At 40.1% G+C, this 16,015-nt stretch overlaps 1 protein-coding gene across 17 annotated transcripts in view; it reads left to right on the top strand.

Annotated features, from left to right (window-relative positions):
- Positions 1–613: 613 nt before the first annotated feature.
- LOC139408933 (alpha-adducin-like) overlaps positions 614–16,015 on the top strand; it is a 48,950-nt gene continuing 33,548 nt past the window's right edge. For 12 of the 17 annotated variants that reach the window (XM_071153415.1, XM_071153407.1, XM_071153414.1 and 9 more), the window contains exon 1: positions 707–883. The gene's annotated coding sequence lies outside the window, so the exon portion shown is untranslated. Of the gene's footprint in view, positions 884–16,015 lie in introns of all 17 variants that reach the window. The other 5 variants (XM_071153408.1, XM_071153417.1, XM_071153421.1 and 2 more) reach the window with 3 other exon arrangements.

Raw genomic sequence — 16,015 nt, 5'->3', positions numbered from 1 at the left:
ACGCACGCAGATGGTCGCAGATGTGGTTTATTTCTAATCTCGAGGTCTACTACAGGGGGTAAACTATTGTATAAAACATGAATAGTTTTGAGTGGTTGACTTTTTTAACTTTTGAAGGGAAAGCCTGTATTTCCTTACAATGCCACAAGGTGACATGAGTGTGTCGACTACATGATTTCTATCTATTTCATGTAATGGACACATTAAAGGGGGGAGTTCTCAACTAAATGTTATTGTCTTTCAAAGAAGTCCTGCAATTAATTAAATGAATTATCTATATACACAATTAACATTTATGCCTAAAGCATAAATGCCCCAAATTAGAGAAACGTGAGGCATTCGGATACCTACAGTATAGGCTAATCTTCTGTGATATATTATCAGGTTTGGCTTTTTATGCACAGTCATGTTAAATAGGCTGCACTGTTATATGTATTTTGGGATGAAAAAAAAACATATTTTTTAAACATTGTGTTGCTCCATACATTCCTATAAATCGAAGGCCTGTGCCTTTGCAGCAATGGATTATGAGCACAACCAATTATACATACGTGCCAGGCATTCACCGCACCCACGTGAGAGGGTCCATGCTTTCCGGAATCCTTGGGACGTCACAACTCTGACGTTGCCCTATTGAAGTTGACATGGAAAATGGTTAAGGTTAGGTAAGGGTTACGGTTGTGGTAAAGTAAGATTAGGGACGTCCCAAGGATTCCAGAAAGAACTAACCCAAGTGAGAGGGCGGTAGTTGGGCGGAGCGTCGCAATAACTACAAGCAGAACCAGACCCTTTTGAAAGCACCTCGGATAGAAATTGTGAAAATAGCAGGCTCGCTATCTAGAAGAAGGTGCTGTCTTTCCAACCATATTTCGAATAAACGAGGGTAAGTTGCAACAGATAATGTTATGTCAATAGTAGTACGATCCAGTCGGTGCGAGATCATGTAAATTATGGAAGTGTTATTTTCATTTCTCTTTGTATAATATGTAGCGAACTTGCTAGTAGCGTCGCTACAACGTTGCCTACGCGTCGCCAATGGACTTTGCAGAGGGGCGTGTGGACCTTTTTTGTTGTTGTAACTGAAGCAATAGTGAATTATACACTGAATAGTTGTGTTGGCCTACTGGTAGGGTTAGTAACAACAATGGCTCTGTAGGCTACTACTAATCCCATCACCCACCTAGTCTAATTCAAACGCAGGAGTGGGTCTAGGCTCCTAAAGCCACACGTTCTAGTAGGCTGTTGTCTGAGAATGTTGAATAGCCAGGGGACAGGACGCTGAGTTTAGGTTAAACAAGTGCATTGGTGTGTTTTATTATAATATTTATCATAGCATTATGCAATATCGAGTGCAGCATTATGCAATGTTGTTAGAGAACTGTATGTGGCCCCTAATTGGATAGTATTTTACGGTTTACAGTAGGCCTGAATAATGAATGGGACAGGACAGTAGGAGAAGTAGGAGGAAGTAGGAGACCTTCAAACCTTTGAGTCAGTCATTGCTAATAGCCAGATGTTATTTGAACACCTAAACTCAGCAAAAAAAGAAACGTCCTCTCACTGTCAACTGCATTTATTTTCAGCAAACTTAACATGTGTTAATATTTGTATGAACATAAGATTCAACAAATGAGACATAAACTGAACAAGTTCCACAGAAATGTGACTAACAGAAATTGAATAATGTGTCCCTGAACAAAGGGGGTCAAAATCAAAAGTAACAGTCAGTATCTGGTGGGGACACCAGCTGCATTAAGTATTGCAGTGCATCTCCTCCTCATGGACTGCACCAGATTTGCCAGTTCTTGCTGTGACATGTTACCCCACTCTTCCACCAAGGCATCTGCAAGTTTCTGGACATTTCTGGGGGGAATGGCCCTAGCCCTCACCCTCCGATCCAACAGGTCCCAGACGTGCTCAATGGGATTGAGATCCGGGCTCTTCGCTGGCCATGGCAGAACTCTGACATTCCTGTCTTGCAGGAAATCACGCACAGAACAAACAGTATGGCTGGTGGCATTGTCATGCTGGAGGGTCATGTCAGGGGTACCATATGAGGGAGGAAGATGTCTTCCCTGTAACGCACAGCGTTGAGATTGCCTGCAATGACAACAAGCTCAGTACGATGACGCTGTGACACACCGCCCCAGACCATGACGAACCCTCCACCTCGATCCCGCTCCAGAGTACAGGCCTCGGTGTAACGCGCATTCCTTCAACAATAAACACGAATCCGACCATCACCCCTGGTGAGACAAAACTGCTACTCGTCAGTGAAGAGCACTTTTTGCCGGTCCTGTCTGGTCTAGCGACAGTGGGTTTGTGCCCATAGGCGACATTGTTGCCGGTGATGTCTGGTGAGGACCTGCCTTACAACAGGCCTACATGCCCCCAGTCCAGCCTCTCTCAGCCTGAGCACTGATGGAGGGATTGTGCATTCCTGGTATAACTCGGGCAGTTGTTGTTGCCATCCTGTACCTGTCCCGTAGGTGTGATATTTTTCCCAGTGCACTGTAACAATGAAGTATTTCATGTTGAATTTTGAACATCCCGTATTTTTCTTTGTCTATTTGAACAATCATCCAATAAGCTTCCAATCTCCCAAGAGATGTTTGATTACTCTTTCCTACTGATGACAATCCAGCCTTGCCTAGGCTACAGTACACATGTCAACAACCCAAAGAATAAGGAAGCATTATGGATTTCTATGAAAAAAGCCTTGAGATTAATACTTTGTCCTTCTCTGTACAGTGTTATCCCATCATAGGTAATTGTCATGCAGCCAGGCAGTGAAAGGCTTGGTAAGAGCATTGAGGGTTGTTCAGAGGATGAACAGGGATGTCTGAGGCTCTGTGCTGACCTGGCGAATGAATGTGTGCCTTCACCCTGTCTTTGACCTGCTGATATCAGGGTATTATTCATTGGGCACCAAACGTAACCAAACTCACTGAAACATGGGGGGACTTGCAGAACTTGTCCAATAAGAAACACTTCGTTTTCTGCTGCAAAGTGTTTTGCTACGCTATGCACTAGTGAGATAGACCCCAGGTGAATGTGTGCCATGCCATCTCTGGAATGCAGATTGCTGTTAAATTTGGGGCAATACTGGAGATCAGAGCATATTTCACTAAACTATTGCTTCTTTAGTCTGCTAGCTGTTGATATATTTTTCCAGTCAGTTAGTGGGCTGTAATTCCCCTCCTTTTTATAAAGATTAGTAGAGGCAAACTAGGCTAGCAGCCTGTAGAGCGAACTGGAGGGGTATCTCCTTGGATTTTGTTATTTTGTTGGAATGGGAGGAACACCATTTCGATTGGAACTGCTACACACACACAGACTCTTGTTTTTAAGATAGTTTTTTTTAGAGGTCGACCGATTATGATTTTTCAACTCCTACACCGATTATTGGAGGACCAAAAAAAGCCGATACCGATTAATCGTACAATAAGAATAAAATGTAAAAAAATATATATACATACAAATTATTTGTAATAATGACAATTACAACAAAACTGAATGAACACTTATTTTAACTTAATACATAACATCTATTTAGTATCAAATAAATAATGAAACATGCTCAGTTTGGTTTAAATAATGCACAATCACAGTGTTTGAGAAGAAAGTACAAGTGCAATGTAAAAAAAGCTAACATTGAAGTTCCTTGCTCAGAAAATTAGAACATATGAAAGCTGGTGGTTCAATATTCCCAGTTAAGAAGTTTTAGGTTGTAGTTATTATAGGACTATTTCTCTCTATACGATTTGTATTTCATATACCTTTGACTATTGGATGTTCTAATAGGCACTTTGGTATTGCCTGCCTAATCTCAGGAGTTGATAAGCTTGTCATAAACAGCGCTGTGAGTCAAGCATTGCTAAGAGCTGCTGGCAAACGCAGTAAAGTTTGAATGAGTACTTACGAGCCTGCTGCTGCCTACCACCGCTCAGTCAGACTGCTCTATCAAATATCAAATCATAGACTTAATTATAATATAATAAACACAGAAATTCGAGCCTTTGGTCATTAATATGGTCAAATCCAGAAACGATCATTTTGAAAACAAAACGTTTATTATTTCAGTGAAATACCAAACCGTTACGTATTTTATCAAACGGGTGGCAACCCTAAGTCTAAATATTGCTGTTACATTGCACAACCCTCAATGTATGTCATAATTATGTACAATTCTGGCAACAAGCTAGGCGACCCAAACTGTTACATATACCCTGACTCTGCGTGCAATGAACGCAAGAGAAGTGACACAATTTCCCTAGTTAATATTGCCTGCTAACATGAATTTCTTTTAACTAAATATGCAGGTTTAAAAATATATATACTTCTGTATATTGTGCGTTTTTCGCGAATGCGCTTCTGTTAAATCATCTCCTGTTTGGCAAAGTAGGCTGTGATTCGATGATAAATTAACATTGATTATATGCGACGCAGGACACGCTAGATAAACTAGTAATATCATCAGCCATGTGTAGTTAACTAGTGATTATGTGAAGATTGATTGATTGTTTTTTATAAGAGCAGTTTAATACTAGCTAGCAACTTACCTTGGCTCCTTGCTGCACTCGCGTAACAGGTGGTCAGCCTGCCACGTAGTTTCCTCGTGGAATGCAATGTAATCGGAGTCCAAAAATGCAGATTACCGATTTGTTATAATTAATCGGCCATGCCGATTAATCGGTCGACCTCAAGGTTGTTTTAGTGCACCAACCCACACCCTTGACCCCAGTGTAGATGATGATTAAAATGTGTTCCTCATTTCAAGTTTGTTTCCCCCTCTCTCTCGCTCTCTTTCCTTCCTTTCTCCAAGTGCAAACGTTTGGCTGGGTTTCATTGTGTAGAATGCAAGATTTGTCAGTGCAAGGGGGGGAGTCTTGTGTTGGACTCAAGAAACAATGTTTTCTGAAGTCTTGAAATATTTGAATACCTAGGTTAATATTTTACAATGTTTCAAGAAAAACAGGTTGATCCAGCCCAGTGGCACTCAGTGGTGTAGTGGATGCTATATGCAGATATATGCCGTATACCCACTTTTTGTTCAGTGGGTATTGCGTATACTCACTTCTTAATCCCCACTGACGCGTATCAAAGTGGTGTGGTGGAGGTATTTCACCCTATCAATTATGTAGTTGTCGTACAATAGAGAAATCAGGCGAAAAGTAACTTACACAAATGCAAAGCCTGTGAAATACTCTATGTTCAGATGCGCGCCACACAGTCTCAGCAGGCAGCAAGAGAGTGCAGCACTCAACTGGTTGTTGCAACTTACAGAAAAACATCTGTAGCCACTAAGGAAAGGTAGGTAGAAAATAAGTTAAAACTTTTATCTACCAGTATATGCTAAGGCAACAATGGACATGTAAACAATGTATTGAAAATGATTGGGTACGAAGTCTTGGTTGAATCTTTGCGATGCGCAATTCAGTCATCATGCGCATTTTAGCACATCGATTTCTAAATGCTTCCCCCAAAAACCTTCACAATTAAATGTTGACTGCAAAGTAGGCCTACCCTGGCAGAATGATACCATGATGATTTGTATCAATCAGGGGCATTTATTTAGCAAACTCTGCCATCACATGTAGGACATGTACAGAAACACCACTAGCAAAACAGTATCTTGCTAGGTGCGCAATTTAATTAACGGGCTACTGCACCCTTAAAAAAATTAACACAACCGTAGTGAATTTCAGCGAATACATAGCATAAGTGCTTTACTGTCATTATATTAATTTAGTTTAAAAAAACATGTAAAAAATAACCTACATTCACTTTATTATTGGATTCCTCAGCCTGCTAGTTTTGTTTTCAATGCTGATCATATAAAATCAAGCAACAGCACTGGTAACAAGATTTTTAATTAAAAAAAATATATATTATATATATTTTTTTTATACATCTCTGTTCGAACGCTTCTGCATGTAATTATTACATCTTCAACCTAGTCGTGGATACACTCAATGGCTGCCAGTCCACCAATTATGCCATTGATTACATTTCTATGGAATAGATACTATATGTAGCGACCCGCTTGGACAGTTGTGTGCCTCTTTTCTGACGTCCTGTTGTTGTGTGGTTATCACGGCACGTTTACCGGTCACTCAGGCTTTCGTGGGGTCCAGCAGGCCAGTCCCCCTGCTGCCTGCCAATCAAAGGAATGCCTGGAATGTTTTGGTGCCAGGACTCATTGTGGTTGGTGGAACAGGGGGGGCTGGGCACAACAGGTTCTGTTATATTGGCATGCTTAATGGTTCTCTCTCTCTTACATCCTGTATCAGTGAGAGAGCCATCAGGGTTAATGATTTGGTATATAACAATTTACTTAGTGTAGTCATACAATTTGATTTGTATAATAAACAGTTTGATATGAGAATGTGATCCACTGTCCTGGACAATCTTTTATTCATGATATATCGAGATCATTACAATACTTTATTGTCCATTTGGTCCATTTGGAATTTCATAGTGTGCCATTTTCCAAACCAATCTCCCCTCAGACACCGATCTCCCTCTTACATGTGACATCTGACTGCCACATAAAGCCTTGAGAGAACCCTCGCCAAGCACGGTCACTGCCCCCTCAACACAACGCTCTACGGATTCAATAATGACATTATGCAGTCGATAACCACTCGTCCCCCAGCTGTAAGAGAGCATTTTAGTGAAATCAGAATAGTATTTTAATAGCCAGAAACACACAGAAGTATTTCCATCTTCAACATTCATGAGTATAGAAGTTTTATCATATTGGGCTACAAATTGGATGCTTGAGGATGGTTATCAGGGCTTTGCCATGTAAACACTGCAACAGACACACAGAACACACTGTTCAATGCTCATAGCATCTCATTTACATGAGTGAAAAGGACCATGGCTATAATGCGTTCTTCTGTTAGGGGCACTAGTTATCTGAGGCACAGGCAACAGTTGTCAGGCAGTGGATTCCTACATCCCAAAGAAGCATTATTATGGATTCTATCTATGACAGGCATTCACTCTGGAGTTAGAGACTGCACTCATTGTTTGGAAGCATAGTGGACTTCGCCATGTATCACTGACCCATCCAGATATGGAGGCACACACACAGGAAGTGAGAGAGGGTGAGTTTGAGACCAAAACTTCAGTTTCCTCTCCTCGCAAAATCCTTTCACAAAATGACTTGACTGGCATATTTTTGGAGCTAACGCAAGTGCTCTTTTTATCCTGTTGTTTAAAAAAAATATGTATATATATATTCTATGACCTAGGTTTGATGGAAAGGTATTTTCAACGGAACTTCCTGCTCTGATTGAAAGCGCTTTGGTAAAATGATCTTATTTCTTATGTATTTTTGTTCTGCTTTATTTTATAGTACTACTGATATTGATTACTTCATTTTTGGGAAAGCGCTTGCAAGAAAGGTATTTCGCTGTACTTGTGCATGTGATGAAAAAAACGTAATTTTAAATGTTTGCACAGTCCAACAAGCCAATTTTAAATAGGTTTTCCCTCCAACATAATGACTAAAGGGGTGTAGAGTGGGGTTACATAACATTACACAGCCAAATGGTGTCTCAAATAATTCAAATGTTTTTCACTTTCATTATCTATGATGTTGAAATAAGCTAACTGAAATGTTATTTTTCATTACATTCTCTACTGTTATTGGAGATCTAGCAGGTGTAAAATAAACGCCTGAAAGTAGATCCACCTACATACTGGTCTTGACGAGAAGAAAAACTGTCGGGAGGTTGTTTTCTGCACTGTAAAACCTATCCAGTAAATGTGTAGGAGGAGTTAAGATGGAGTGTCGCCTCGTTAACGTCCAAAATCGGAAGAAGCATCAGCCTCTCTTCCCATTTCCCCTGAACTGCAACATCTGGTTGTTGGGGACTCGGCAGAGGTTATTGGAGATCAAAAGTCAAGAACACACATGTTCATCTCAATGGACCCTACCCTCCCTACAGTAACTCTGGTCTGTCTGCAGAGCTGAAACTTAACATCTATCTTCTCTCTTGCTCGCTAGCTAACAGCTTTTTGACTGAAGTTATTGTAGTACTAACAATTAGTCGCCATCTCTCGCTCTCCTAATGCATTCATCATTGCCTCATGTCAGGATGCAGGCTGGGAAAGGACGGAAAAGTTATGGACAGCATCTGGACTGTTGCAGAATTTCTCCAAAGCCGTCTTACTCTAATCAATACTACTCTTTAGGTTAGTTTCCCCCATAGCACTGTGTTGGAATGTGACCCAGATTGATTCATTCCTTTAATTATATTGGAAGGTTATACGTTGTAAAATATTTAGGTATGCATGCATCAGTGAGAGATTTAGAGTGCATTTTGAACCAAATCTTTAGTCAGAAGGACATAGGCTCATTTTGGGTTCAAAGATGACAATGGTGTTGCAACCTGTATCCCTACTACTACCTAGTGCAATCTGTCATGAATGAGATTTCTATTCCCAGTTCTCTGTAACAAGTCTGGAACGTGTTAATAACACATTTCATTTGGAGTAGAGTTGGTGTGTACTGTAATGATAGATTGCTATACTATTACATAAGTTTAAAAGGCTATTCCCAGTTTCCATGGTAATGTGCTTCGTTTCCATAGTGACCACAGTCAATGCTACACCCCTGCACATTTCTGATGTGCACCAGTTGTTGAGTAATAGTGGGAAGGGGGAACCTGTGTGATGTGGGGTTAGTACATAATGCAGATGAATCAGCCAGGTGTGAAATGTACAACTCTGGGCCTGATGCTACGATTGCAGCTTTTATCAGTAGCTGCACAGTTCTCTATCCTGGAAGCGTGATATTAAGTATAAGATATGTATGTAAAACATTGAGCTGATATTCCTTGTAGAAATGGACGGATGGATGGGAAAGGCCATTATGTTTCCACTGAGCTTGGGGATGGTTGGATGCTTCAGTGTGGCAGGGTAGATCTGTGTTGACGGTAGTCAGCAACAACATCAGCATTGTGTGCTTGAAAGGGGAGTGTTTTTGTGTTTGTTCAGCTTCATGATTATACTGTACTGTATCAAATGACATGGTAAGCACTGAGCAGCATGTAGTCTCTCGACATCCTTTTGGATCATTCCATCTCCCAAAAAGCATGAGGATTTCGACACCCACCATCTGAAATTGTGATGAAATCGTTTCTGTAGTTATAATTTAATCTCTACTTGATTGCACCCAAATTGTCCCTTTAAAAAAAAAAAAACATTTATAGGATTTATATAATCTTCAATAGATAGTACTTATTAACATCTAATAACACCGTAAGTCTTCCTAACAATGAGTAAGACATGTGGAATCTAGGCTTGGACGGTATACCGTATATACCATATACTGGGGTATTTGGAAATGGCTACAGGATGGTGTTTAGAAACTGTCAATACCGGTCCAAATAGGTACTATATTTTTTGAAGATGATATGAATCCCATAAATTAAAAAGGGAACATTTTAGGTCTTGATTTGTCATGTTTTCTATGTAGCTACAGATATTCATAGGCTATAGTAGTACATTGCCTAATTTTCCTATTTTTTGACAGCTTAGCTGCCGTGTTAGGGTAGATGCCCACGCAGTGGAGCGCATATGATATTGAGTTGCAATGACATTTGTTTACATAGCCAGCTAACAAGTGGATTGTTTTGTCCTTTTTCTACCGACGCAATTAATTCCCAGCTTCGTAATTAATCAGCTAACTTTGTAGTTGGTCTGTCAGGCAAGAAAACGAGTTGGAGGCAACATTGTGCTTTGCTCGTGACACTGTCACTTACTTGATAGTCTCACTTCCTCTCTACAAAGACAACCAGCTATGACCATCAAAATAGATTAAAAATTATTCTAAACCTGTTTGGCTAAATTGCACTTTGTCATCTTTGTAATCTTTTACTTTCAACATCCTAAATAAACAGTAGTTGATGTGTTGAATCTGTAAACCGTTGTGCCACATACTTTGACTTCTTACCATCTATGAAAAGTAATCTGAACATGGGTGTTGAAGTGGTTGTACCCTATATAGCCTTTGTGGTTATAATCTGACCCATCTATGAACATATTCATGAACGTATTTTTGTGTACTCTATATCCTGTCTGACATGCATATGTACAACATGAATTGAGAAACAATCTGGCCACCAAGGTTTTCGTAAAATAATTTTGATTGATTTGAAAGTGCTGTATAGCATCATGATACTGTTGTGTGTGTGTGTGTGTGTGTGTGTGTGGGTGGAATGGGAGGCGTGTAACTGTATCACACAATTTATTATGGAAACCTCTAATAGGAGATTTATTAGGAAGAGAGTATGTGTATGGTTGAGAAAAGGAGATGATGTTCCCGGCCACAATTGTATCCATTTTGTTGCTCTGCTCTCCCTCTGTTAGTCTGTTCCTCTAGGTCAGTGAAAGCGAGGGAAGTGATGTAAAAACGCAGGGCTCAACAGCAGAAGGCAAGGAGGAAGAGGAGTTAGAGATGGTAGCAGGGATAGAGATGTGGGGTAGGAGGAAGAGGGAGAGGCTCCCTCTCAGGTGTCTTATGTTTCCATATAGTGTCTGCCCCATGTCAGACCACAGCCTGGGCCTATAAAGTGACAGCAGCAGGGATTTTGGAGTTGCTCATCACCCTGAACACACCATCCCCACTGTCAAACATGGTGGTGGCAGCATCATGGTTTGGGCCTGCTTTTCTTCAGCAGGGACAGGGAAGATGGTTAAAATTGATGGGAAGATGGATGGAGCCAAATACAGGACCATTCTGGAAGAAAACCTGATGGAGTCTGCAAAAGACCTGAGACTGGGACGGAGATTTGTCTTCCAACAAGACAATGATCCAAAACATAAAGCAAAATCTACAATGGAATGGTTCAAAAATAAACATATCCAGGTGTTAGAATGGCCAAGTCAAAGTCCAGGCCTGAATCCAATCGAGAATCTGTGGAAAGAACTGAAAACTGCTGTTCACAAATGCTCTCCATCCAACCTCACTGAGCTCGAGCTGTTTTGCAAGGAGGAATGGGAAAAAATGTCAGTCTCTCGATGTGCAAAACTGATAGAGACATACCCCAGGCGACTTACAGCTGTAATCGCAGCAAAAGGTGGCGCTACAAAGTATTAACTTAAGGGGGCTGAATAATTTTGCACGCCCAATTTTTCAGTTTTTGATTTGTTAAAAAAGTTTGAAATATCCAATAAATGTCGTTCCACTTCATGATTGTGTCCCACTTGTTGTTGATTCTTCACAAAAAAAATACAGTTTTATATCTTTATGTTTGAAGCCTGAAATGTGGCAAAAGGTCGCAAAGTTCAAGGGGGCCGAATACTTTCGCATGGCACTGTATTTTGAAAGGGTCTCTGAATAGTTGTTTACATTGTTACAGAAGTAAGAATCATTGTCAATCAAGTGGCCAACTTTGTGTGGGATTTGAAATACTTTCAGAATATTGTCCTCTGATCACATTTAAAAATATATAGTATAATAAAGTGTAATGAAGTAATAAAGTATAATATATTATACCTGGTACATTTTTGGTGAGTAATTTAGTCAAATTTGCTGCATTAAGTTTTTTGATAGTAAGGGTCTTTACACAATGGAACACAAAATTAGTGTAATTGACATGAATCTGGTGTCATATTAAAGAAGAGGTTATGCTCTTTAAAACTAAGTTCACTTGTAATTGTTTTTGCGCCATGTCTGTTTGTTTGAAATGTGTGAGACAATGAGCTTTATCTTGAAAATGTTCAGTAATCTACAGCAGCATCCTAGAATTCTATTGGGGTCTAAAGGGTTAAGTAAATATCTGCAGTCAACTTGTGAAGTACCTTCGGAGATGAAGCAGATCGCATTCAGTGGCGACCCATCATTCAGGGCAGAGCCCCACCTGTGTTTTGAGCCCCACATTTTTAGCTAAAAAAAAAAACAGGGCTTATCCGTTTTGCATGTTATTTTGGCATTAATTTGTGTCACCATATCAGTTTGCAAACGATGTAATAAAAAAAATAGTTAATAAAGCCGCATACTAACATGGACTCTTTTTTTGTTGCTTTTTTGAGTAATGCAGCTCCAAAATGCAGGTGTTTCAACCTAGCTCTGTGCTTTCTGTGGTGGTGGGGCAGCCATCAGACTATATGGAGTGTAGGTGTTGGTAATGTTCTCCAGTTTCGCCATGATTAGCTCAGTGTTCTGTCACTCGTGGGGACAGTACATCAGCGCCAAGTCTAAGGGTAGACCTCAAATTCAAGTCCCTGGGTGCTGCCATAGTTACAATAGAAGTGCCCATCCAAGAAGGCGCAAGGGCATTGGCCACAGATAAAATGGCGTCAAATCACATATCAACAGTTGCTTTGATTGGACTGATCATGTCAGCATCATTATTTCAAAATCTTAGCTTGCAGTTATCATGAATCAAGTCGACAATCTACTGGCAAATTATTTTTAATCCTTGTCATATGAAGTGAAATTATAGATACAATTTATTGGTGCTCATTGGACACACACGTCCGGATCCAGAATTCTATATAATGTCACGGGTCTGGGTCGGCTCTGATATGATATGATTGTCATGGGTCTCCAGTATTTTGTCATTTTTAACTGACTTATCCGTAAAGGCCGTACAGAGCTGAACACTACTTCTGCAGTGGAGAGAGAATATTACAATTTATACTGCTGCTCTTGCATGAGAGTGGAGCCTGCCTTCCTGTTGGCTCTTGGTTGTTGTAGCCTATCCTTTAACCTTTAATTCAGTAAATGTGATTCTGTCTTCCATTCCGTCTTCCATCTCCTCCTAACTTTTGCAACACGTGGAGCGGGGCTCTTCAGCCTTTGATGAATTATGATTGGCCAACAACAAGCTACACACGCCACGCTCCATCTCGTGAAAAGTAAGAACAGAAGCATTAATTATGCATTTTCTCTCTCTCTCTCCTTACTGCAGCAGTCGCGTTAGGATCTGTACAGAATATTCCGGACAAGTCCGCTATAGTTTATATATACCCAATCATAGCAGATCTGACCTAGACCAATGACATTTATTTAGAATTCTGGATCCGGACCCACTTGGGTCCTGGATCGGGTCTCTGGTATTCAGGTACAGGTGGATCTGTACCGGCAGTTGGAACCTCTACTGTGAAAAGAAAAGTAGAGTACAGTATATTCTACTAAACTATACCGTACTGAACTGTTCTCTGCTGTGCTGTGATGTGTTTTCCAGACTTGTGAAACACGAGGAGAATGACTTTCATAACCATAATTATACATTTCTGTGTAGTACAGGCCAGGGACCTATGGTGTAATTCCCTTAGCAGGTGTAAATCCATTTCACTTACTATAGTTCAATAACAAATCTCTACAGACATCTTTGAATCTTAAATCGGAGCAGATATTTAAGAGCTTTTGGAAAACATGTTCACTGTAATTCCATTACCAAAGTTTGCATTTGCACAGTTCTTTCATTACACTTTTTTTTTTTAATTGTATTTTTTGGTTGAAATTGTTTAAAGTAGTCCTTGTGCATAGAGTAATATGGTTTGTTAAACTTTGAAATCAGTGGTTTTTGTTTGGCATATATTTTAAAGTGATAAAAACAGTCAAAGCGTAATTCCGTTACTGTGGAAATTGCCCTCAACTACAGTTTATTTTAGAGATTGTTCCGGGTCGTTTATCTAAATGGCATCAGGGTTGTATGTAAGAGAAGACAGATTTAGTCTGCAATGCTCCCTTCTCACACTGGCACCACAACATTAACAAAAAATACTCAACAATCAATAGTGCAGAGTGTGACTATGAACCAGAGACCTAAGAGACCATTAAGGAAGGATTTCATTGCTGGACACAGAAGACCATGGGTTGTGTACCAGATGTCACTCTATTCCCTATATAGTGCACTATATAGTGACTAGAGTCCTATGTTCTGGTCAAAGTACTGCACACCAGTACCAGTCAAAAGTTTGGGCACACCTACTCATTCAAGGGTTTTTCTTTATTTTGACTATGTTCTACATTGTAGAATAATAGTGAAGACATCACAACTATGAAATAACACATATGGGATCATGTAGTAACCAAAAAAGTGTTAAACAATCCAAATATATTTTATATTTGAGATTCTGCAAATAGCCACCCTTTGGCTTGATGACAGCTTTGCACACTCTTAGTATGCTCTCAACCAGCTTCATGAGGATTGCTTTTCCAACAGTCTTGAAGGAGTTTCCACATATGCTAAGCACTTGTTGGCTGCTTTTTCTTCACTCTGCAAACCAAATGGGATAGCGTATCGCTGCAGAATGCTGTGTTAGCCATGCTTTTTATGTGTGCCTTGAATTCCAAAAAATCTGACAGTGTCACAAGCAAAGCACCCCCACACCATCCCACCACCACCTCCGTGTTTCACGGTGGGAACCACACGTGCAGAGATAATCCATGCACCTACTCTGCGTCTCACAAAGACATGGCAGTTGAGAACCAAACATCTTAAATTTGGACTCGTCAGACGAAAAGACAGATTTCCACAGTCTAATGTACATTGCTCGTGTTTCTTGGCCCAAGCAAGTCTCTTCTTATTATTGGTGTCCTTTAGTAGTGGTTTCTTTGCAGCAATTCAACCCTGAAGGCCTGATTCGTGGAGTATCCTCTGAACTGTTGATGCTGAGATGTCTGTTACTTGAACCCTGTGAAGCATTTATTTGGGCTGCTATCTGAGGTGCAGTTAACTAATGAACTTATCCTCTTCAGCAGAGGTAACTTTGGGTCTTCCTTTCCTGTGTTGGTCCACATGAGAGCCAGTGCCGTCATAGTGCTTGATGGTTTTTGTGTCTGCATTTGAAGAAACTTTCAAAGTTCTTGAAATGTTCCGCATTGACTGACCTTTGGCTTAAATTAATGATGAACTGTCCTTTCTCTTTGCTTATTTGAGCTGTTCTTGCCATAATATGGACTTGGTCTTTTACCAAATAGGGCTATCTTCTGTATACCATCCCTACCTTTTCACAACAGCTCAAACGCATTAAGGAAAGAAATTAAACAAAATTAACTTTTAACAAGGCACACCTGTTAATTGAAATGCATTCCAGGTGACTACCTCATGAAGCTGGTTGGGAGAATGTCAAGCGTGTGCAAAGCTGTCATCAAGGCAAATGTTGGCTATTTGCAGAATATAATTTGATTTAACACTTTTTTTGGTTACTACATGATTCAATGTGTTATTTCAAAGTTTTGATGTCTTCACTATTATTCTACAATGTAGAAAATTGTAAAATATTCAGTAAAACCCTTGAATGAGTAGGTGTATGAAAACTATTGACTGGTACTGTATATAGGGAATAGGTTGCCATTTGGGAGGCATACACATCTATATTCTCTCCACCAGACAGACAGTGCAGCATTATCCACTGTCCTGTTGGACAATAAATAGATATTCGTCATACAAAACCAGAGATTTGAGGACTTTTTTGTCCTGATGATTTTAGAACAGCAAGACTTATGCCTAATTGCTATTTTTCTGTTCATGTTATTTGGTAGCCTGGAATCCAAGCTGTAAAACAGAGCATGTCAGTTTGGATTCTAAGCTAGTTGTTCTCTATTCTGTGGGTGTAAATTACACCAATCACAAGAATCCCTCAGGTCAGAAGTGAGATCCTTGCTTCAAAACAGTGTGGAAACATTGTATATACATTTTGACTTGATAAAGGATGCATCGTCATGGTTTTTCTACTTTCTCCATTCATTTATCCTGATTTCCCCTTTTATTTGCACCTAAACTCTTCTTATTGTGTATCTGGCACTAAACCGATTGGACCAATGTCTGCTAAAGAGGGCTGGATGGTTTGGGCCTGGCTAGTAGTTGTCATAGCATCCTTGTGTCCAGTTTTGGCTGCCTGAAAGCTGCTGTAACTGCTGAGAACTTAGAAGGGCAAATGGTTTACAGTGGTGTCTGCCAGCCCATAGAGGCCCACTAGCCTTACACTAATCCTCTTATGCTGCCCGTCTTTGTCCTCTGGGGGGTAGGTCTCTGTCTACAGG

This window comes from Oncorhynchus clarkii, chromosome 5 (assembly GCF_045791955.1).
Source record: "Oncorhynchus clarkii lewisi isolate Uvic-CL-2024 chromosome 5, UVic_Ocla_1.0, whole genome shotgun sequence".
Classification (NCBI taxonomy): domain Eukaryota; kingdom Metazoa; phylum Chordata; class Actinopteri; order Salmoniformes; family Salmonidae; genus Oncorhynchus; species Oncorhynchus clarkii.
The sequence above is the reverse complement of the archived record's forward strand: the minus strand, read 5'-3'. Positions and strand labels throughout refer to the sequence as shown.